Source organism: Mesocricetus auratus, unplaced genomic scaffold, assembly GCF_017639785.1.
Source record: "Mesocricetus auratus isolate SY011 unplaced genomic scaffold, BCM_Maur_2.0 Super-Scaffold_100011, whole genome shotgun sequence".
Classification (NCBI taxonomy): Eukaryota; Metazoa; Chordata; class Mammalia; order Rodentia; family Cricetidae; genus Mesocricetus; species Mesocricetus auratus.
In genome coordinates this window covers 30619687-30644535 of record NW_024429195.1, presented here as the reverse complement: position 1 = coordinate 30644535, position 24849 = coordinate 30619687, and the positions used below count along the sequence as shown (strand labels likewise).

General features: G+C 45.0%; 1 protein-coding gene across 2 annotated transcripts in view; it reads right to left on the bottom strand.

The window, feature by feature from the left end:
- Gnb4 (G protein subunit beta 4) overlaps nt 1-24849 on the bottom strand; it is an 81701-nt gene that overhangs the window by 33641 nt on the left and 23211 nt on the right. The window contains exon 1 of one of the 2 annotated variants that reach the window (XM_040754522.1): nt 3295-3449. The exons of the other annotated variant lie outside the window; for it this stretch is intronic. The gene's annotated coding sequence lies outside the window, so the exon portion shown is untranslated. Of the gene's footprint in view, nt 1-3294; nt 3450-24849 lie in introns of those variants that run through there. 2 annotated transcript variants of the gene reach the window in all.

Here is a 24849-nt window from a genome sequence, read left to right as displayed (position 1 = left end):
AGGCAGGCAATCTACCAACTGAACTCCAAGCGCAACCCTTAGTCCTTATTTTCTGTCTCTCAGAGTAAAAAGTCTAGGTCCTAAAATATCAATAAATTCACTCATTGTGCTCCTTACTGTTCTTTTTTGTTGTTTTTTTAAATTAATTTTTATTTAAATTAGAAACAATCTTATGTTACATATCAATCCCAGTTCCCTTTCCTTCCCATCCTCCCATGTCCCCCGCCCACCCCTCCCCCATCCCACCCTCTTGCCATGACCACGGCAACTCTTATAAATGAAAGCATTCAACTGGGAGCTTGCTTACAGTTTTAGAGTGCCAGTCTATGACTATCACAGTTGGAAACAGATATTGTATGGTCCTAGACCAGTAGCTGCGAGCTTTACATCCTGATCAGCACACACACACACACACACACACACACACACACACACTATGTAGTGTAGTGAACAGTTTGTTTGCTTGGGTTTTTGTTTGTTTTGTTTTTTAAATAGGCTATCCTAGTTTGCTTGTCTGGTGGTTGTGCTAAAACATTGCCCCAAAACAACCTGGGGAGGAAAGGGTTTATTTGTCTTACACTTCCAGGTCACAGTTCATCACTGAGGGAAGTCAGGGCAGGAGCTCATGCTGGAACTGACACAGAGAACTGCAGCTTGCTCTCAGGCTCTCTACTACCTTTCTGACACAGCCCAGGCTCATTTGCCTATGAATGGCGCCCACAGTGGGCTAGGCCCTCCTACATCAGTTAGCAATCAAGAAAATGTCCCTCAGACAGTGCCCAAAAGCCAAACTGATGAAGAAAATTCTTCAGGTTCCCCTACCCAGGTTCCTCCAGTTGACAAGGAGGATTGCTTCTCAATGAAGATCAAATAAGATTGTAGTGACTGAAGAAAAGACGGCGCAGTTCTTCAGGGAGCACACTGCTTCAAAGAAACACAAGTGCAGTTCCCAACACGCAAGGGCCTCACAAAGGCTTGTAATAACTCTACCTTCAGGGGTAGCTGAAGCTTCAGACCTCCCTGGCACTCAAGTGCCCAGAAACACACATAATTTAAAATGACAAAAATTAGTTTAAAAAGAAATAGGTCAGTAACTGAGGAAGAACACTACACATTGAGAAAAAAAATTATGATTAAGAGTAGATGAAACAGGCCGGGAATTGGTGGCACCTGCCTTTAATTCCAGCACTCGGGAGGCAGAGGCAGGCGCATCTCTGTGAGTTCGAGGCCAGCCTGGTCTACAGAGTGAGTTCCAGGACAGCCTCCAAAACAATACAGAGAAACCCTGTCTCAAAAAACAAAAACAAAAACAAAAGTAGATGAAACAGAATATTTACATAACAATTTAAGGGACCCACAGACACAAAGAAGCTTCAGAGAAAGAGAGTGGTGGCAAAGAAAACAGTTATGAGAACATCTCCTGGCTTATCACATGACGACAGCTAAGAGTTCCCACATCAGAAAGCAGGCTGCCATCCAGTTTTGTTGTTGGGAGACAGGGGCTTGCTTTGCAGCCCAGGAAAGAGCCCCTCTTACCACCCTCCTGCCTCAGCTGCTGAAGCTGGGATTACACAGGAGTCCCACCAAGTGTGGAGTTGATTGCTATCTGTTTTCACCTTTCCAAAGTAGTTACAGTTGTTTCTCTGGAGCCCATGTCAAAACAAGAGGCATTAGTTTGGAAGGACAGTTAAGTCACTGCTATATATTTAATGCCAACAGAGTAACTGTGCCCTAGAAAGGGGTCATGGATCTAGGAATGCCAGGGAGGCAGTGCCTGATGGTTGGGTGTATACGGTAACACCGTTAAGTGATACCAATCACACCAGAAAAACCAGCATAGGTGTCTGACATCTAGGAAATTTATGTGTACATGAATGAGTAGCTGAAGATCGCTCCTAGAGCCTAGGACTAAACAAATGTATTCTAGAGAGAAAAGCATGCCTGCTATGGACAGATGGATGTTGCCTTGAATCCAACTTGAGTTAATAGTTACAAGTTCTCACACACGTGCAATGTGTCCTTTGAGAATTGACTGAGAGATGACACAATAATACAGCTCACTGCCCCTGGTCCAGGACAGCTTCAGTAAGTAATACTTCCAATAAACAAGATTAAACTAGTAAGTGAGGTAAAGAAACTTGTAACCAAACCACCCAACTTAAATAACAAGCTTGAAAGGAGACAGAATTCACCGAATCTCCAGCAGTATGTGGTAATGGCAGAAAAAATGTCCAATACTTAGCTCCCATTCTTAGTCTTCAAAGTGTCCCAGGTTCTATTTATAAAGTGTAAAAATACACTCTGATATGTTTATTCTTAAAAGACCAACAACTCAAAATTGCTTCCTGTCTAATGACCATGGGTTTAAGGCATGCCGGTAGGCGAACCACAACACCCAGAATCAACGTCATGGTCAGTAACCTGTAGACACAAGGGATCTGGCAATATTCATTAAATAATATTTTTAAAGTTTCTATTTCAGTTTTAAATTCATCAGCAAACCCAAATGCAAGAATGAGAACTCCTTAAATGTTCTCAATGAAAATATTAAAATATGCAGGAAACTTTCAGAGCCAGCAATGAACACTGGCAGAGACCAAGTATTATTTATTCAGTTTGGTGCAAGCCCTGTAAAAGACCTCCCTCTCATATGACATGTATCAGCCATCACATACAAATACACTGAAAAATACAGACGGTCACTGTTTCAGTTCGCAATATTGAAAGGGACTAATAAATACACTTCAAAGTCTTAAGACAACTCCCTGGTAGGGTGCGGGCTACATTTTTCACCCTTTAAGGAAAGAGAGAGGGAAAAGGTGAGGGAGGAGCAGAGGAAACAAAATCACCCAGCACTGCCACTGGAAGCTGTCTCCCAACTTTGAAAACGCGTCTTCCCTTAGTGGAGAGCAATACACAGCCACACACAGTACGCGGGGATCATTTCTGTTCTGAAGCAGAGAGCGACGTTGGGAGAAGATGAGAAAAGGCTCTTTCCTGTTCTAAACTTGCAAATATCCAAAATCCATTGTCGCCCCCCCCCATTAAAAATAACCAAGCCGCGGGGCATCATATAGGTCTAAAACAAACAAACAACCAAAACCAAAACCCAGCCAGGCTCCAGCAGCCGGTGAGAACTTGGGGGCTCCGCGCTCTGCAACCATCACCGTCTGGGCTCCCCGGGTGGCCGCACCCTCGGGCCGTCCCGGCTCTCGCCAAGCGCCGAGGAGCCCGCGTCCACACGGAAAACCGCAACGCGCCACCCGCGCCCCGCGGCCCGCGCTCGCCACCTACCTGGAGCCCGGCCGCCACCACCGCGCTGCTGCTGGGCGTTCGTTCGGCTGCGGGGAGCGAACCGCTGCCAGGCTCCACCACACGAGACAGACGGCGGCCACACCCAGAGCCCTGCACGCCGGACGGGGCGGGGACCGGGGACCGGGGCGCGGAGCGCGGGGCGGGGGCGGGGGCGCGCGAGGCCCGGGAAAGGGTCTGGGAACGCGCCGAGGCAGCGGCGCGCGGGGCTTGGGTGGGGGCTGGCGGGAGCGAGCGCGGTCGGGGCGGGGGGCGCTCGAGGGGCTCGTAGAGCCCAGAGCGCGCCGGATCTGGATGGAGGCTGCTTGGTGCGCGCAGGGCAGGGGCCAGGGGCGCGGGTGTCTTAGTGGGGTGGGGCTGGCGGGGGCGTGCGTGGCCTGGGCTGGGGTGAACCCGGTGGGCGCGGGCACGGCGTGCAGCTTCTGCCGGGTTTGGCGAGCGGAAAGCGCATCCCTGGCAGTTTCGATTTATCTGTGTGCCTCTGGACGCGCCGTCTAAGCAGTGTGCCTGACTTCTTCCCGCCTGGGCCCGGCCAGGGCTGCTCTGCTCCGGCGGGCTGCAGGGTTAAGCCAGGAGAGCCACAGATGCCCTCTGTGCTTGTGGAGCTCTGAAATCCGAAGTCAGGCCAGCCAAGCCTCCCGGCGCAGCCGTCGGTGACGGCCAGAGATTCACTGGGAACATAAAGCTAGTGTTACCGGTCCCCTCACCCCCCAAAGGTGCTGAAAGCATTTATGAACAAACCAGTGCTCGTACAAAGCCTGTCTCCCACCGTCAGCTCTTGAAAGTTACTGTTATCACTAATGACTGGAAGGCCTTCCCCAGCATCCTGCCAAGTCTTAAACACCACGTGCAACCCCGAGCGACTTTGTTCCCATTTCTCTGGGTGTTTTATACTGAAAATGTCATAAAATAAACGTCTCCTTCCAATTTGCTTCTTCTGCAGGGGCATTGCTCCTGTCCCCACCCCCATCTTTCTTTGGAGTTAATTCCACTTTGACAGACGGTTGCTATAGCATTCCCTCTCTGACGTCAAACAATTTAAAGAAACAGCGCAGGGTAGCAGGATTGCAGCGCTGGAACAGGGTTTAAAAAATATCAGGAGAGCTTTGACACCCCTGCGGCCTTCCATTCCTTCCTCGTGAGCTGCTCCCCAACTTCACCTGGAATAAAATCTACTCACACCTGCAGGCAAGGAGGCCAAATTCAGCTCCCTGCGTGTGACTGGGAAGAAAAGGCGGCCTCCGTGTAAAGGCCACACCACCACAGATGTGGAAATGCGAGGCACCAGGATGATGAAATGGATGGTTTCCCCCCAAAGTTTTGCTTTCCGTAATGTTGGGTGCTTTTTCTCCATTGAGAAGAAAACGAAGAAGCTTCAGACTTATACATCAGAGTGTCAGAAAGGACTGGTGGTTGCGCCTTGAGTAGTCTAATCTTAGTAATAAGTCCTGAGCTATCTCGTTGGAAACAAAGGCAAGCTGGTACTTAGGGAATGCCTATATGTCCTCAGCTTCCCACCTCAGCCTGCCTCCCTGTATGTTATCCCCGTTTCACAGATAAGCAAACTGAGGCCCCTTAAGATTAGTATGTTACATGGAGTCCCGCGGGACGTGCCGCCTGGCTAGACCAACTCCAAGGCCTGTTTTCCTTTGTTATGATGGGTTTTCTCTTACGCCAGTGCTCTGGAACCTTCCATAGAGTAGGATTCTTAGCGTGGGATTCTGAGAAGTGTTTTGCTTTCAACTGTGTGTTGGAAAACAAGTATTTGGGGAAACAGTGGAAAGCCCTGGAGTATTAATTCTATTGTAGAGAAGAACGGGGGAACAGACTACAGAGCCTGAGAAAAATTGGTGATCTTTGATGATTGGTGAAAATTTGATGTGGACGGAGCTCACTGTTGGTGTTATTGGCTGTGTAGACTGCCTCTCAGGATTGAACCAGGTGATGCTTTGGGGATGCCACAGAGATATTTAGATTCTGACTCACTAACTCACTAGACCCTCAGAGACAGAACTCAATGTTTTTTATCCTCATTTCCAGGACAGTGTTCAGCAGGAAGGCTTGCACCCACTAGGTACTCGGTGGACAAAGAAACAGACGAGGACATGTTGCTTGTTCCGTTTTTTCATTCCTAACCCACTCAGAAGAGGAAAGGAATTGGTTCTTAGGGTTAGTGACAGTCACTGACAGAGGAGCTCTGTGTCCCATCGGTCAAGTTCAGAGACTTTCTACTCTTGATCCTGATCGTGTGGATTTGAATTCTCTTCACAGTGATTGGCCTTCACATTTACAGTACCACAGGTTTTAACCTCTGTGTTTAAATCATACTCTAGATATGCTCAGTTTTTGCTACCTTTTTTTTTCAAGACAGGGTTTCTCTGTGGCTTTGGAGGCTGTCCTGGAACTAGCTCCTGGAGACCAGGCTGGTCTCGAACTCACAGAGATCCACCTGCCTCTGCCTCTGCCTCCGGAATGCTGGGATTAAAGGTGTGCGCCACCACCGCCCAGCTACTACTTTTTTTGTTACATAGCTAAGTGTGCTATGAATGAACTAGCAAAGTGGACAGTTTTCAGTACTAGATGGTTTAGAACTGTGTGGCCAAGTTATGCACAGCACCCACACCACGCAGCTCAGAAACCCCTGTATGTCCCTCCGGTTTCAGGTCATCCAGTGCTCTCTCCTGGCCTCTGAGGGTGCTGCATTCACACCTGTGAGAAGTGTGACTCCATAGATTCTGTCAGAAGGGAGTTTTGCGTTGTTTCTACCAGGCACTCTGGGCACGGAGCCGTCGCACAGACTCATCCGTGCTGCTCGTACAGTCTGCACTTTCGTACCAACCCTTGCACCGTGTATGTTTTGAGCTCACCTCTGCAGTACCCTGGCCCTCACATACACCACTCTTGCTGGGAGTTGGTTACAGCCCCTGGGTCATTTCACGAGGGCACTCGGCAGGAGCAATTTGGAATCCATCTTCCCTAAGCGTGTCAGGGAATTTAGGAGAGTGCTACACTGGACTGCTGACGTCCATCACAGGCGTGGGAGGAAGTAGCAGCGTGCAGCCGTGTGTTACCTGCTCTTTATCTTGCACTTCCTGTTCCCAGAATCCTGTTGGAAAGGACTTGGCACAGTGAAAAGAACATAAACTGCATATTGTGTCAAAGACCCAGTGTGGGGCTCATGTGGTAGTGTGTGTGTGTGTGTGTGTGTGTGTGTGTGTGTGTGTGTGTGTGTATGACCTCCCTTGGATAATATAGTGTGCGTTGGGTCTACCTTATCATGGGCAATGACGATACTAAACTTTAACAGTTGGTAAATACTTCTGGCACTGTTGGTCAGTTAAGTACTCATCAATTACCTGACCCTGTCCTAGGAAGATTTTTGAATAGCATGTTTTAGAATGACACTCTGACCTGTGTGTACTGGTGAGTAAAAACATCTGATTAATTCAGTCTTGCTCCTTATGAAAAACCCTGAAGCAATAGAGTCCTACAAGCAGTGTGTGTGGTGTGTGTGTGTGTTGGCAGTGTCACACAGCATGCTAGTCACAACAGTAACCATCTGTTTTGCTCCTAAGCATCTTTATATACCAGGCTCCGTGGCTTCACAGAAGCACCTTTGTTTACTTTTTGAACTGTCACCTACACTGTTAGCTGTGGCTCTATCACGGGGCTTCCAAATCAGAGCTACCTGTTGTCTGGAAAACCAGCTATGTGTGTGGGCAACAAACTCAGCTTCTTTCCTCACAGGCCTTTCCATGAATTGCGAATTCCCCCACGGCCCAGTGGCTGATTTCTAAGAGCAGGTGTTCTGGAGAACAGGGAGGAAGTGCACCATATCTTGATGACAGTCACACGACATAGCTGTGGCTTCCCATATGCTCTTGGTCTAGGTTGGCCAGATTGTGTGAGGAGCACAGACCTCTTCATGAACTAATAACGCATCCCAGGAGAACAGAAAAGCTAATATGTACCCTTACAGACATCTTCAGAAATATATTCTTCTGACCCAGGCATGTTCATGCACTCCTGGGATCCCAGCACACTAACAGCTGAGGCAGAAGTGTTGTACACTTAAGGATATATATATATATACATACATATATATATATATATATATCACAAAACTCAGTAGGCTGAACAGTGAAACCTTGCTTTCAAAACAACAAATACCAAAGCACTACCATCAGCAGTAAAAGTGCACACTTCACAAACCTGCTAGCCAACTCTCAATTTCATAACCTAAGATTTTATCTTTCTTTTCTGTTCTTCCACATAGGGCAAGCGTTATGGATGGTAATATGTTCTGTCATGTATTTCAAACAGTAGAAAATGTCTCATTTTTCTTACTCATTTAACAAAAACTAGAGAAACCTGAGAGGAGGAAACCCCAATTGAGAAATTCATCAGGTTGGCCGTGGAGATGTCTGGAAGGCATTTGTCTGGTCAATGATTGATATGGGGGGGATAGCCCCCTGTGAGTGGTGCCATGCTTGAGCAAGGTGGTCCTGTGGCATAGAAGGAAACAGAGAAAGCCATGGGAAGTAAAACAGAAAGCAGCTTTCTCCATGGCCTCTACTTTGGTTCCTGCCTTCAGGCTCCTGCCCTGACAATCCCTCAATGGTGGATTGTCACCTAGAAGTTGTAAAATGAAATAAACTCTTTCCTCCCTAAATTGGTTTTGGGTCAGTGTCCTGGTAGTTTTTGTCAGTGTTGTGTGAGGGTCGGTGGAAGCACTCGGGTCACTCCAGGGGGAGTGTTGACTCAGCAGAGCACAGGAGGCCAGCTCTGGTGAACTGACTGCCCATTGCTTCACATAAGGCCTTTTAATGGTTAAACAATCCACACCTTAGCAAGTTAATTTCTGCATACCAAGACCTTTTCTGGAGTGTTTGAAGGAACCAAATGATAAAGCAAGTCTCAGTCAGGAGAACTCTTGGTTTGCCAAGTCCTCTCATAATCAAGTTTTGAAAGGCCTTGAACCCTTCAGGAAGAGCTTAGATAAGATTCAAACACTTCAAGCAAAAGGTATCAGTGATGAAGATAGCATCACAAAAGGCAATTCGAAGCCTAGGTGCTACCACTCTGGAATCCAAGCCTGCAGAGGGGTCTGATGCTCTGCTGGATCCCACACAATTTTTTTTTTTTTGGTCAACCTGACACAAACTAGATACATCTGGGAAGAGGAACCTCAATTGACATAATCCTTGTCCTCTAGTTCCTAGTAATCATTGATTGTCCTCAATCCCTACAGTTCTGTCTAGTTTTATCCCCCCCCCCCCCACACAACATAAGCATTTCTCTATGTAAAGCTGCCTAGAAATAATGACTGCCCTACCTCGGCCTATTGAGTGCTGGGATTACAGGCATATACCACCGCCATGCCCAACAAAGTCATGGCTTCTTGAGAATGTAATTTTACAGTGTTATTATATAAGTAGACTGTTGTGGCATGCAAACTTTGAGACTAGCTTCATTCATTCAGCATGGAATGTGGTTTCATTCATTTAAAAATGATATTGTTTCCTAGGAAGGTCCATATAGTTATACAATGTATTTTGATCATATCCATCCACTACTACCTTCTTCCAATTTCCCTTAGTGTCCCTCTCAACCTCGTGTCCTCTTTTCTCTTTTGTAGATTTTATTTTACTATAAGCATGTGTGTGTACATGAGAGTGAGTGTCCGTGGAGGCCAGAGGCATTAGATGCTCTGGAGTTGGAGCCACCAGTGGATGTGAGCCACCTGATGTGGATGCTGAAAATTGAACGTGGATCCTCTGGGAGAGTACTTCTTGCTCTTAACCACTGAGCCATGTCTCCAGCCCCAACCATGTCTTCTTTTTCTATTGTTATTAATAACCTCAAGTCCAATTAGTGCTGCCCATGTGCACACGGTGATGCGGCCATCAATTTGTCCAGGAGTAACCTACCATGTCACTAGAGGCGAGTGATGCTCTCCCCTCAGCAGCCATTAACTGCCAGGAGCTCCCCCTATAGGGACAGGGCCTAGTCTCCTTACACCACACATATGATGAAATATTGACTGGCTTGATAGTGTGCGGGTCTGGAGCAGGTAACTACAGCGGCTGCGGGTTGATATGTGCAATAGCTGTGCTGTGTCCAGAGCTATAATTTCATAGCTCTCCTCCATCCATCAGTTCTTATTCACCAACCTCTAGTGGGAGATAGATGGCGATGACCCATCCACAGCTGAACACTGGTGACACCTTGACCAGTGATGAGTCTCTGCATTTGACCACTACCCATTGCAGAAAGAAGCATCTCTAGCCAAAGCTGAGAACAACACAAATCTATAGGCATAAACACAAATACTTAGGATGCATTTGTATAGCATTACCATTTAGCAAAACAGCAATAGTAGGCTACTCTCTTAGGACTTGTGGTTCCCCAGTCATGAGCTTTTAACCAGGTCTGCGATACCAGGCATGAAATCCCTCCTGTAGAAGAGGTCTCATATCCAATCAGAAACCATCATGCTACTATTGCACCAGTGGACACATCTGGTTATATTAAGTCCATTAATGTTTTTCTTTCCCAGTAGCCTCCACAGCACCGCTGGCATTCTGTAATTTAGACAGCAAGGAAAGTTTCCTGGTCAGTTTGAAGTTGATTCCTCTATCTATGTCCTATGTCCAAAGTGAGTGGTGTCTTCAGGGCTTTATCTACTGGTCCATTTTTATTACTGAGCAATAATGTATGATGTATGGTACTGTCTTAGTTAGGGTTACTATTGCTATGACAAAGCACCATGAGCCAAAAGCAAGTGGGGACAAATGGAGTTTATTTCACTCACAGTTCCATATAACAATTCATAATCAAAAGCAGTGAGGGTAGGAATTCAAGCAGGGCAGGAACCTGGAGGCAGAGCTGATGCAGAGACTGTGGAAGGGAGCTGCTTAGTGGCTTGCTCCCCATGATTTGCTCAGCCTGATTGTTTTTTTTATAGAACCCAGGATCACCACCCCAGGGATGGTACCACCCACAATGGGCTGGACTCTCCTCATGAATCACCAATGAAGAAAATACCCTACAGGCTTGCCTGCAGCCAGATCTTATGGAGACATTTTCTTAATTGAGGCTCCCTCCTCTCTGATGACTCTTAGCTTGTGTTGAGTTGACATAAACTACCCAGTACATAATTTGTCAAATGAATGAATGGTTTGTTTTTTATTTCCTTCGCCATTATGGGTGCATGCTATACCTTCTTCCTTCCCTGCTCTGACCCCATCCCTAGACTTCTTTCTAGTTAATTTTCCTAAATCAATATTGATTGTATCTCTTTTTGTCTCAGAGAACCTACAATGTCATCTTAGTTACTTTTTTGTTGTTGTTGTGACAAAATACCTAACAAGCAGCAACTTAAAGGAGGAAGAGTTTGCTCTGGCTCACAGTTGGAGGGGATACAATCCATCTTACTAGAGAAGGCGTGTTGGAAGGATGATGAGGCAATTGGTCACAGTCTGTCTATAGGCAGAAAGCTGAGAGTGGACAGGAAGTGGGTCCCAACTATAAAACCTCAAGACTGAGTTCCAGTGAGACTCCACCTCTTCAATGTTCCACAACTTTCTAAACAGCACTTCTAGCTAGGGACCAAGTGTTCAGACATGTGAGCCTACGGGGACTAATTTCATATTCAAACACAGTGAATGTTTTCCAAACATCTACTAAACTCAGTGTTTATGTTCTGCAAAGCCTTGTAGCATCACTCTCCAGCTCTCTTTCTAGATCCTTGCTCACTTCCTGACTCTCTTTCCTGGCCCGTTTTGCTCTTCTGAGGCTCACTATTCTGTCCTTGATGATACTGTTCTCCAAACTGGCCTTCCTCCCAGCACTCTCAAGAATTAAAAACACTATTCTTGCTCCAGTCTACCCTGAAGGCCACGGTAAAACACTCAATTTACTGCAGACATTTCTTCCCAGACTGTGAATTTACCCTTATAGGCAGGTAGTAAGTGCTGTACCAGGTAGTAGCTGGCTGGGAAACAAGTCTACTTTGCTAACAGAAATCAACATGCTTCCCAGTGATTCCATTGGACACCACCCTTCAAATGAGGATGCTGCGAGGGATGGGTCCACTTGCCTGTCAGCATCTCAGCCACTGGAGGGATGTCCCCAAGCCAACCTGCTTTATTCAGTTACTGAACGCAGAGTGAGAAAAGTTTTTTATGCCCGTCTTAGCAATTCTGTGAGAACTTAATGATATGGTAATTTTTCAAGTAATTTTCCAATAAAGCAGAAAGAGCTCTGATAGCTGTCATCAATGTGTCACTTCCCTCCAGCAATGAAAGCTGAGAAGGCATAATCAAATAACAGGAATAGTTTCCTAGTGGAAACTTTGCAAGAGAGGATGAAAAGGGGCCCTGTGGAACAGCTGCTTTTATTTGTTGGTAAAAACACCATTCTCCATATCAGACAACAAACATTACCAAACATGCTCTTTAGAACACAATTCTAAACTTAAAATAATGGTTCGAGCACTGGAAGGATGACTTGAACAGTTGACAGCCCTGGCTGCGCTCACAGAGGACCTAAGTTTGCTTTCCAGCCCTACATGGGCTTCACAACCACCTGCAATTGGAGTTCCTTGGAGGCTGTCTTCGGGCTTCCAAAGGCTGCATACATATTGTATACCTGAACTCACAAAGGTGCACGTGCACATACGCACACACACACACACACACACACACACACACACACACACACACACAGAGAGAGAGAGAGAGACAGAGACAGAGACAGAGAGAAATAGTAAGACAGCCAGACTTTAAAAAAAAAAGAGTGATTTTGAATATTCCATTTTACCCCTAAATGTATTTAACAGAAAAGGCATTGAGTTCAGAGTTCTTTGTCTATCTTCTCTAGATGAACTAGGAGATCCATTGTGCTTTAAATATGAAATGTTTCCACAAGTTCCTGTGTTTGGGTGTTTGGTCCCAGCTGGTGGTGATGATTGGGAGATTGTGGAACCTTTAGGGCATGGAGTCCTGAAAGAGGAAGCCAGCAGGTTTTATAGCCTGGCCCCACTTCTCTTTGCCTCCCGTGTTTAGAGACAATGTGACCAGCCAACTTGCTGCTTCTACTACTTTTCCCTCCATGACGAACTGCATCCCTTCAGAACCTCTTCACTCCTATGATTTTTTTTTTTGTGTTTGGTTTTTTGTCTTTTTTTGTTTTGCTGGGCTATTCCATCAGAACAACAGAAAAGTAATTAACACAACATTTAAATTATGTTTCCAAAAGCCCATTTAAACTGTAAGAAGTTCAAGTTACATGATTAGTGATAGTTAATTCCATGTGGGACAAGCACATGATGTATGAAAAGCCCACGCTGGAAAGTCTTCCGCAATTTTATGGCCCCTTTTTAGTGCCTCAATATAATATTCTTTTATGCCCTACATTTATAATTATATGATTCTTTGTTGTAAAAAATTGCAGCATTGGGGCTTACTCTTCTCTTAAACATTAATCTCACCACAGCATTTGCAGCCATCAAGGTGTTCTTGATAAGTGAGTCAGTGAATGAGAGAGGACTAAAGGTATGTCTCCAGGAGTCCATTTGTATATTCATTCATTTATAAGTATTTAATATGTTTGCAAACAGAAATGTAAACCTCACAGCTATTTAGGGTCAATGAAGATGAAAAAAGAAACACTTGGTTTTGTCTGATGGGACATAATCTTATTCCAGTTGGTGAGGTAGTCAAGCAGGGGTAAAAGTAGGGCACAAGTGGAAAGACTTGGCATGGTTTTTTACCATTATAGCACTCTGAGACAACACAGAGAACTGGTCTACCATCAAAGCTTTCAGTCATCACATGATGGGAGGAGTGGTAGACAGACAATTCAAAAGACAGTAGCTAAAGAAGCCTTTGAGAGAATTCACTCTCCCCAGAAGCAGTGGTCCCTGTTCTCATGCATCCACAGTGCTTTAATGGGTGGTGGTGTCTCCTGTTTCTAAGTGCTCCTTGGGGAGCCAAGCCCTGGAGACTCTGATCCATGGTATTAACAAGGTAATTATAGATCAAATGGCAATTGCTTTAACTTTTCTTTAAAGGGAGGAATCAATTATTAAACTCACATACCAGGAAATAAGTGTCTAAAATACTCTAGAACAGGGAAGAATTAAGAAGCAACTTTCTAAGCAGAATGCTTTTTGAAAATTTATGATTTTCCAGTATACTATTTTATTAATTCTTTGAGAATTTAACACATGCATACATGTATTTTAGCCATTTTTACTCCCACTCCTCCCTTTACCTCTTCCAAGAACCATCTTCCCAACTTATTCAACTTCCATGAAGACAACTCTTCCTGCCAGCCTGGTCCCAATGTTGCACCAACCCCAAATAACACACAGAGACTCTATTAATTACAATGCTGTCGGCCAATATCCAGGGCTTCTCATTGGCTATTTCTGTCTTAAGTATTAACCCATGACTACTAATATACATATTTCTATAAGGACTTACCTTTCCAAGGATGCCATTCTGACTCGTCCTCTCTTCCCAGGATCACATGGAGACTCTCTACCCTTGACTACATTTCCCAGAAGTCTCCTTGACTCCTAGTCCCACCTATCTTGCTTCCTTATTGGCCAACAATGCTTTATTTATCAACCAATAAGACAAACATATACACAGAAGGCCTTCCCCCATCAAACTTCATATACTTTTTTTAAAGAGCCTATTGAGTCCAATTGGTATTGTTCATATACACATGGGCGTGGGGGGCATATCCTGAAGCATGATTGACTTATTAGGAGTCATACTCCCTTTTTTAATTTTTTAAATTTTAAATTAGAAACTCTTGTTTTATATATCAATCCCAGTTCCATCTTCCTCCCGTCCTCCCATGCCCCCCACCGAGCCCCATCCTATCTCTCTTCTGATGCTGCAACGACAAACGGCACACTTACTGAAAGTATAAGTAAGTATTTATTGAAGAAATTACTCACAAGAGACAAACAAGTAACCCAGATGAGCCGAGTATTATTCCGCCACCAAACTGGAAGCCAAAAAGCCGGAAAGAGAGCGAGACTTCTGCTGTTCACTCTTTTATTCCTTCCTCCGTACATGCTCCTAGCCATGTCCAAAAGTGGGCCTGGCTAGTGACATAGTTCACTGACTACATCCATATACGTCTTTAGTCATGCCTAAAGTGGGTGTGGTTAGCGGTGTGGTAAACCACCCTTTTATTACCTCATCTGTATGAGCCTCTAATAAGTCAACATGGCTAATGGCGGAGCACTGTTTCCTCCTACACTCTTCTGCTCCATAGAAAGAGTGAGGCCTTCCATGGGGATTGTCAAAGTCTATCACATCATTTGGGGCAGGGCCTAAGCCCTCTAGGACTCATAATCTTAAAGAAAGCTGACTCTCTCTCCCACCAGAATCCATTGACTGTCAACAGTTTCTTAGTTAGGAATGGTGACTCATAAGTCTGTTTCCTCTCCATGACAGAGCTTTGAATGGCTTGGTCTCTGGCAGGCCTTGTGCAGACACTACAGCTTCTGTGAGTTCATGAGGGCAACGATCCTGTTACAACCAGAAGACACTTTCAGTGCAGTCTTCCCCAGTCTCTGACTCTTATTCTGGACCCTCTTTCAAGACAGTCCTTAAGCCTTGGGGAGCAGGGTATGACGTAGGTTTCCCATTTGAGGCTGAACACTTGGGTAGTGGTTTCCTTCAAGACTGAAACATTTCATCTCCCAGCAAAAGTTCCCACCCAGAAAAAGCAATAAAGGCTTCCATCACTCCCAGACAAGCCAAGTTGCAAAAGAACAGGACCAGTGCTGGAGATATGGGTCAGAGGTTAAGAGCATTGACTTCTCTTCCAGAAGTTCTGAGTTCAATTCCCAGCAACCACATGGTAGCTCACAACCATCTGTAATGAGATCTGGCACCCTCTTCTGGCATACAGGCATACATGCAGGCAGAATACTGTATACCTAATAAATAAATCAATCTAAAAACAAAACAAAACAAAACCCTCCAGGACCAGAGTAGCTGCCTGGAAGAGGGGTAGACCAACTGAGGTACCTGGAAAGGACAATCTCCAACCTGTTGAGCTGCCTGCAGGCTGCACTCTATCTAGGTTCCCAGAATTTGTGAGCTGTCAACAGTGTTGGGGTGAGCTTTGCAATGCAGCTGACCTCGAATCATTTCTGCTCCTGTAAGTGACCCCATACCCATATTCCCGTAATAAAATTAATTAGTTCACCAAGTTGGATTTTGGTGGTATCCACATTTGGTCTGTCTTGGGCTTCCTCTCTGTGGTGAGTATGCCTGTGTGTAGCATTTCCCAAGAAAAGTTTTGTCACACAACACACTTTATGGTCACTTGTTCTCTGCACTTGATCAGTTATGAGTTTTTGTGTTAGCCACTGCCCACTGCACAGAGAGAATCTGATGAGGTCTGATGTGTCAGACTTTTCCTTTTAGGCAACCAACCAGCTTCCAAATTGTGACAGAGAGAGTTATTAGCTTTGAATGCTCAGTCTAGCTTAGGCATGTTTCTGGCTAGCTTTTATAACTTAAATTAAACCGTTCTCCTTATCTACCTTTTGCCTCGGGGCTTATTGCCTTTCTTACTTCTGTATATCTTCCTTCCACTGCTTTTCTATGTCTGCTGCTGGTGTCCACCTGGCCTCTTGCTCCAGGCGTCTTCCTCATTCTCTCCTTTTCTTGTTCTTCTCTTCTTTCTCAAGCCTGGATTTCTCCTCCTCTCTATTCTCTTATGCCAGCCCCGCCTATCCTTTCTCCTGTCTAGCTATTGGCCGTTCAGCTTTTTATTAGACCAATCCGGTGCCTTAGGCAGGCAAGATGGAATAGATGCAACATATCTTACATAATTAAACACACATCCATACATCGATAAACAAATGCAGCATAAGCAAAAATAACACACCTTTACATAGTTAAAGTAATATTCTGCAGCATAAACAAATGTAACATGCTTAGCCTAGTTAAAATAATATTCTACAAGAGTCTAATGTTAAACAAAGTTCTTGTCTTGGAATCCATCCTTCAATCTGTTCAACATTTAAAATACGTTTATAGAGCATATAAAAGCAAGGCCTACCATTATGACATCAGTTATGGTCTTCAGCAGATTCATCAGGGATTTTATTATCCATAGTACACAGAGAAAGAGAGTTGGCTCACAGAACTAAGTACCCTGTTCAACGTCCTAAGATATACCAGGGAGGGCGGGTGTTCTTCACCCCCTTATACCTTCCTAAACATAAATATTCATTCGACCTCCCCAAGTTAACTGTGAAACCTAGCAGGAGTGTGCTTGATACACTAAAGCTCCTTAGCAACCTAACAGCACACGGACTTCCCTACCCACACCAGTCAATGGTGGAGCTGAGGCGTTGACCCAGGACTTTCTGGACCACATATTCCAGCTCTTAGGAGCCTGCACCCCAGGAGTCACACAACTGTTTTCACTGTGGGTTCCTCAGTCTCCCCATCCCATTGTCTCTCGCCCTCACTCAGCCCACTCTCGTTTATTTTTTCTCGTTTATTTATTCTCACTATTGTTTAGTGTTCTTGCCTGGTTTTCACTGGGACAGTCCTGAGCCCTGCCCCTTCTGTGAAGGGATTTTCTAGCTTAGAAGATTTGAATTAGGAATGGTTCGTCCTGTGTTCCACACTGTGGTGCTCCTTCACCGGCCTGCCATTTTCCAACTTCTCCGAAAACTGCATGCACTCCACTGCAAATGAGTCAATCGTGTTTCTGAAATTCGTAATTTTTCAGATAAGGAACAGATCACCTCGCTTCTTTAAATTGCATTTCCCACCCAAGACAATTCTGGTCCCCTTGGCAATCAATAAAATCTGACTTATTTGTAATTAAACCCAGAATTCAGTTAACTAGGCTTTACATTTTTACTCTTGCAGCACATAGAGATAAGGATCTTTTCCGCAGAGATTGAGCCTGTGGCAGCTGCACAAGTCCCTGCAAGAAGGTTCCTGTTTAAGTGACACCGAGTCAGAGATGTATTAACTCAGAAGAGACTTGAAGGAGGAAACAAAAAGCCCTTGTCATCTAGTGAATAACTGCTTCATCTCTGTTTGGCTGAAAAGGCAGTAACTCTAAAAATAAAACTCACTGTAGATTGTTCTTCTTCCTTTCATTAAAAAAACCAAACTCTTGAACTTGCCTTTTTGGATTCCCGCATGTATTACTCTCATTATTTAAGATGGGTTCTCTCTGTACAGCCCTGGTTAGCCTGGACCTCATGGAGATCTGCCTGCCTCTGTTGTCCCAGCTCTGGGATTAATTGCATGCACCACTTCACTTGGTAACATGATGTATTATTTTGTAAATGGCTTTAGATGTTATTATTTGTAAGGGATGGCTTTGGAGAAGAACGGGGAACTCCTTCTTTGAGCTCACATGTGTTAGAATACAAATTTCAAGGAAATTCTAATGTTTCATATTTAATTATTTTCCATGAAATCTGATTCAGATTTAATCTTTCACATTGACAATGGTTGCCTAATAAAGCTATCCTATGCCAAAAAAGCACAGATTTTTATCTAGATCTTCAATTACTTTGCCAGTTTGTATATTTTGATGATATCAAATTCTTCCTCCTATTGAAGCTATTTGCACAAGTGTCTATTCAAAAACAACTCATTACATGATAAGGGAAGACATAGGCTTTGCTGGCCCATCTTTGCATCTCTCTGGCTTCTGGCAAACTCTCAGACGTTCCTGCCTTGGCCCATATGACACACTTCAGCTAAAATTACGTTTCTACTGTTCAGTTTTGATGAAGTCACTCCTGGGCTAAGAACCTATAACTTTTTTGGGAGGGGGTTCTAATACTTGAGTTTGTAACAGGCCATCATATAAGAGATGAATAAACACATATAAACTTGCATAGTTTGTAACAATAATTTGGCATGATCATCTCTCTCTCTCTCTCTCTCTCTCTCTCTCTCTCTCTCTCTCTCTCTCTCTCATATTCTTCTCTCAAACAAAACATCCTGACTGCAGTTTCCCCTCTTTCCATCTCCATTGCCTCCAGTTCCTCTCCACCTCCCCTCTCCCCCAGATCCACTTCTCTTCCATTTTCCCTCAGAAAAGAATAGGCCTCCCAGAGAAGTCAACGGAACACGGCATAATAAGATACAATAAGACTAGGCACAAGCCCTCATATCAAGGCTGGGTGAGACAACCCAGTAAGAGGAAAAGTGTTCCAAGAGCAGGCAAAAGAGTCAGAGACAGCCCCACTCCAACTGTTAGGAGTTGAGAATACCAAGCTAACAGCCATAATATATTGGCAAAGGACCTAGTGCAGACCCACGCAAGCTCTGATTGTTGCTTCAGTCTCTGCTTAGTTGATTGTGTGGACTGTGTTCTCCTGATGTCCTTGACTCTTCTGGATCCTACAATCTTTCTTCCCCATCTTCCGCAGGGTTCCCTGAGCTCCAAGAGGAGGGACCAGATGGAGATCTCCAATTTTGGGATCTCTCTCTCTCTCTCTCTCTCTCTCTCTCTCTCTCTCTCTCTCTCTCTCTCTCTCTCTCTCTCTCTCTCTCTGCCTATTGTTTGACTGTGGGTCTCTGCACATGCTTCCTTTGGTTGCCAGAGGAAGCCTCTCTGATAACAATTGGGCTCATCGCTGATCTATAGCAGAATATCATTAGGAATCATTTTATTGATTTTTTTTCCTATTCTATGTCTCTGGGCTGTCCAGCCTCTCGTTCCTGGTCATCTGGGAAGTGTTGGGAACAGACTCCCCCTCACAAAGGCATAGCATTTGCCTCAAGGTAGACCAGTCATTGGTTAGTTCTGAACCTCCATTGCCCCAGCGCATCGCGCAGGCAGTATAGATTAAAGGTCAAAGGTTTTGTGGCTGGGTTGGTGTTCCAGTCCCAACTTCTGCCTGGTTACAGAAGACGAGTGGTTCAGGCTCCATGATCTCCATTACCAGGAGTCCTCATTAGGGTCACCTCGTAGACTCCTGGGAGTTTCTACTGCACTATGAAGAACCTATAATTATCTGTAGTGGTTTCCTGACTCCCACATTCCTGCACCACCTAGCACACAGTCTCTGGGCTCTGATCTCAGTCTGCCCTTTCTGGCTTCAGTACAAAAGCATACCTCACCGAAAGTCTTCTCTACTACCTCTGGGAAGCTGGTCTGGGCTCCGATTCATTTTGTTCTCACAAACCATAGTGTCTCAAATCTAGTCCACAAAGACATGCTGACATGTCTTGTTTCTGGTTGTGGTAGCACTTTTCTATGTCTCTTCTACACTGATGTCACTGAGTTTTTAGGGTTGAAGTCTGGGCCCTACTAGCTCTCATAAACAAAGCTCGCCCACACATTCCCAATATGCCAAATAAAGAGACAGGAAATAGTGAAAAGCAAGGAAAGGGGATTTACTCAGTGTGGCCACATACGGAAGAGGAGCAAATGCGGAGGCCCAGTGACACCCCCACCACCTCAGAGCCCCCTTTGGGCACTGATAGGTCAAGAGGTATGGACAACTAAGCCATCCCGGTAAAGATGTGATCTCACCTGTCAGTCACTCATCCCTGTCTCAGCCCCTGCAAAGTGTTTTCTAGAAACGTGTGAAGTCTGCTCCTGGGAGGCAAGCTCTCCTGTGACTGGCACCCGGCTTCTGCCTTTTCCTTCCTCAAGCACTGGGTTCCTGGGAAATTTCTAATTCTTAGGAGTGCATTGTTTCAAAATGCTGAGAGCTGAAGGGGGCACAAGAGACTCTTCAGAGTCACTCAGGCTGGAGATGCCACCACTGTCTTCTCTAGCTGGAGTTATAATAGTCTGTGTGTTTATGTCCTAGGTCTGGGGATAACAAGAGTAGTAAGTTTGAAAAAAAACATGAACAAAGCACTAGAAAAGCAGGAGTTCAAACCCTGCCTTTGTCATTTTGGAGCTGTGTAGGATTTGAACTGTAACCTCTGCTTCTGGGCTTCATTTACTTCTGTGGGAAGTTATGTGTAGGTGGAGTTTTTTTCCAGCTAGGTCTCTGCAGCCCTTCAGTGCCAAATAAACACACTGAGGCTGATATTAAACTGTTTGACTGATGGCTCAGGCTTCTTATTGGCTAGCTTTCTCTTAATTATTAACCTATTTCTATTAAACTATGTATTGCCACGAGGCTGTGGCTTACCCATAAATGTTACTCTTTCAGCAGCTACATGGCCTCTGCATTTCTCTTCCCAGCTTTCTCCTAGTATGGTAGCTCCACCTATACTTACTGCCTGGCTACTGGCCCATCAGCATTTATTCATCAACCAATAAAAGAAACGTAAATTCACAGCCTACAGAAGACATCCCCCATCAGTTATGGATTCCTGGGCCTGTGACTATGGCTCAGAGGGTAAAATGTTTGCTATGCAAGCGTGAGGACCAGAGTTTGGATTCTCAGCACCCATATAAATGCTGGATGGGATTGGCCGTCCATTTGTAACTGTAGCACTCAAGATGAGGAGTTACAAAACCCACAGAGCAAGCTGGCTATCTAAGACCAGCTAAATCCAGGAACTGTAAGTTCAAGAGAGACCCTGCTTTAGTGTGTGTATGTATGTTTGTGTGTATGTATATGCTACAGTGCACATATGTAGGTCAGAGGACTTCTGGGAGTCTGTTCTTTCCTTCCATTGTGTGGGTTTCAGAGATCACACTTAGGCCATCAGACTTGGCAGCAAGAGTTCTCATCCATTGAACCATCCCATAGCCCAAAAGAAATATTTAACTGAACAAAAATCAGAAAGGTCTGGACTACCGATTATGGATGTATCACCTAATATTATTTTGTACTGACACAGAAAGAAATGTGTTAAAACGTACAAGTTATAGTACTGAGTGACAAAGAGTGAGGGTTTCTTACCATGAAGATGGCAAGATCTTGAAACCACTTCTCCCCTAATCTTAAATATTTGACGTTTTTCAATGTCCAGTAATAACATGGTCTAGCAGGTCTTGGATAATGCAAAAGCATATGCATATGAGGCAATTCTGAAAGCGATGGTGTCTTCTGCACCTTGCTATGACCAAGGAACTTACAACAAGAAGTCCCTACCTAGCTCCCTCTAGTCAATATTTGCTGTTAGACTAGCCCAGAAAAGAAACTGCTGTGTTAGCCAGGTTACCATTACTGTAACAAAGCACTTGAAACAATTACCTTCTGAAGAAAAAGGTTGGCCTTTGCTCCCTCACAGTTTCCGAGGCCCTAGTTTATGATCAGTTTCCCTAATGGCTCTCAGGCCAGGAGAGAGTCAGCACATGGTCACAGAAGCACATGTGGGAGCGAAACCTCATGCTTTGGAAGCAAACAAAGACAAAGAGGACCAATTGGAATCCCACAATTCTTTTTTTTTTTTTTTGGTTTTTCGAGGCAGGGTTTCTCTGTATTGTTTTGGAAGCTGTCCTGGAACTTGCTCGGTAGACCAGGCTGGTCTGGAACTCACAGAGATCCACCTGCCTCTGCCTCCCGAGTGCTGGGATTAAAGGCATGCACCACCACCGCCCAGCGATTCTTTTTTTTTTAACTTTCTTTTTATTTATTCTTTGTATCTTTCTCATCAGGAATCTCAATCCCATTCTTTCCCATTCCTTTGTATCCACCCTCTACCCTTGCAAGCTCCTCCCAAAATGAAATTTAATAAAATTTCAGAGGAGAAAAGAAAGGTAACGGGAAACTCTTGTTATGGAAGCTGTGATGTGACAGAGTGAGTCACGTAGTAAACCTTTTATCCATGTATCTTTACTTACAAGTGTTCATTTCAAACAGCCATTGGTCTGGTTCAAGGCCTCTGTTTCTGCCGCCTTATTGACACTGGGCCCCCACTGGGACTCCTTCTGGATATCCCGTTACTGCCCTGTGTAGCAGAGATCTTGCAGCTTTGGGTCTGCAGGACTGGTCCCTTCATGAGCTCCAGCAGATCATGGATGAGGTGGATGTTGGGGTGGATCAACTCATAACTCTGGTCTGAGCCTGGGTAGTTTGCAAGGTTGGTCAGCCAGCTGTCCCCATGCATCTTCACCACCAGGGTGAGTTCTCCAGCATTGCCCCGCCTAGTTCACCCTTTGCAGTAAAGAGCAAGGAGCAGGGCCAGCTCTCCTGCTTTCACATCCTCAGGGGCCGCACTTCCACACCTGGACCATCAGGGCCAGCTCTACAGTGTCGTCCAGGCAAGGCACAGGGGCCATCTCCCGAGTGCTGCAGCTGATGAAGGGCAGGACCAGTTCTCCCTAGGGTTGTAGCCAGTAAGCGGCGGGACCAACCCTGTATAGCTCTATCCTCTCGGCTTTTGGTGGTATCAGAGCCATGGACGTCATCACAGATCATGACTACATCAGGGCCATGAACCCAGACATAGGCCTCAGCAGCAGTCCAGTTCCAGACATCACCAGGGCCCTGGGTGGCAATGGAGCCACCTACCTCAGCCCACAGCTCTCCTCTTTCGCCTCTTCAGAGATGCCTCTGTCCACAGGATGCGAATCATTCTGTCTCCCTCTCTCTCCCCTACACCACACCATACATTTGCTCACCATGATAGTCCCTGTTTTCCCGGCACCACAAGGTGGGTTGATATTTTCCCCTTGGAGTCCCGGGGTAGATTGTCCCAGGCCTGAGTATAGGTCTCTTTGTCCCACTCAGTCCAACATAGTGCTGGGCCGCTTTTTGTTTTTGTTTTGTTTTTCAAGACAAGTTTCTCTGTGTAGCCCTGGTTGTCCTGGAACTCACTCTATAGACTAGGCTGGCCTCAAATTTAGAGGTCTGTCTGCCTCTGCCTCCCAAGTGATGGGATTAAAGGTATGTGCCATCACCGCTGTATTAATCCACAACTCTACCCAAGACTATACCTCCAATGACCTAAAGACCTCCCACCAAGGCCTGATAGTTACTGTCCCCGAGGATCAAGCTTCAAATGTGTGGCCTTTTGAGAGATGATCAATAAACAGATGGTGGCAGGTTTAGGCAAGCGAAAACGGACTTAGAGGGGGGCAAAACACAGAGACTATTGATAGCTGAGCTTTCCGTTTCTCTGTGTGTTTGATTACTACGGCCTTTCTGGAGAACTTGTGTTCTACAGAAGTTCAGGAGGTGGAGAGATGATGCTAGGGAGATGTGAGGATGAGAACTTGGGTCCTCAGAACCATGTAAAATCCAGACTGCTGTGGCAGCCACCTTTAATCCCAGTGCTCTAGGAGTAAACTGGAAAGCTACACTAGTAGGAATTGGCAAACTTGGGATTTAGCAAGAGACCTTGCCTTAATAAATGAACAATAGAACAACCAAGAGATTACTCAGCATCAGATTCAGGCCACCATAGGCACACATACACACATGCATGCACTTTCATGTGCCCACACATGTAAACATTCATGCCTACACACCCATGTAAGCATGCATGTATGAACACATGAGCTCATATATGCAAACGTGTATACATTCACACCACATGGTTCCGCCCCATCCCAAATGCCTTAGTGACATAATTCTAGGAACTTTTAAAATATTTATTTTTATTTATGTATATGTGTACATGTCTGTGTAAGTATGTGCCACATGTGTGTGCTTAGGCCAGCTAGAGTGACAGGCTATCAGGGGTGCTGGGAAACCAAGTTTGGGTTCTCTGAAGCCATCTCCTCATCCCCTAAGAACCTATTCTTAATAGATGACTGAATATTCATCAAAGACTGATGAACACAACCCAGGCATGTGCCAGTATTTATTTACACCCGTGGAAGTTATAAGCACAGTAACGAGATTGTGGTGTGGCCACATGTTTTTTTTTGGAAGAGCACACAATATGCTAAATATAAAGGTGAAATCACCAGATAAAAGTGAAGTATGATCCCAATTAAATACAGAACCATTTACTCATAGGAAACAACTGAAAAGATTTAGTAAAATGTTAAAAGTAGCTATTACTCAGTTGCAAGTTGTGGGAAAGTTATTTATGACTTTGAATATTCATTGAATATTCATTGAATTTTTATAATGAATGTTTGCTATTTCTATCATTGAGAAATTTTAAAAAATCAAGTATATAGTTGTTAACCCTGATTACTGCATTTGATTTGAAGTATTGAGCTGGTAAAGAAGTTCACCCTTTATAAAAAACAAAACGGAACAAAATGAAGAGTCACTTTCTGTAGAGCAATGTGGGAACACCAGACCTTGAGCAGAGACCCACTTCCCCTTCTGCCTGGGAGTAGGCAGCTGTAAGACATGTTTACTAAAAACAATACAATGCCTGGGGGCATTAAGTTCCTGGAAAAGGCCTGCCCACAGAAGCCACCCTGACCTCGACCTTGTCCAAAGACTAACCACCTCTTCTGCCACGCCCAGATCAGTTTCTGGGGTCAGAGCAGAATCAGCCAGGGGAGAGGAGAGAGCAGAAGCTTCTCTGGAGGGAGCCTTTCTTAGGAAGTTTTCTTGAACCTTTTTGGAGCCTGCTTAAAGTTTTCTTTACATCGTTGAACGAGTCTCTGTGTTGTCAATCCCCGACACCCTCCGCACGT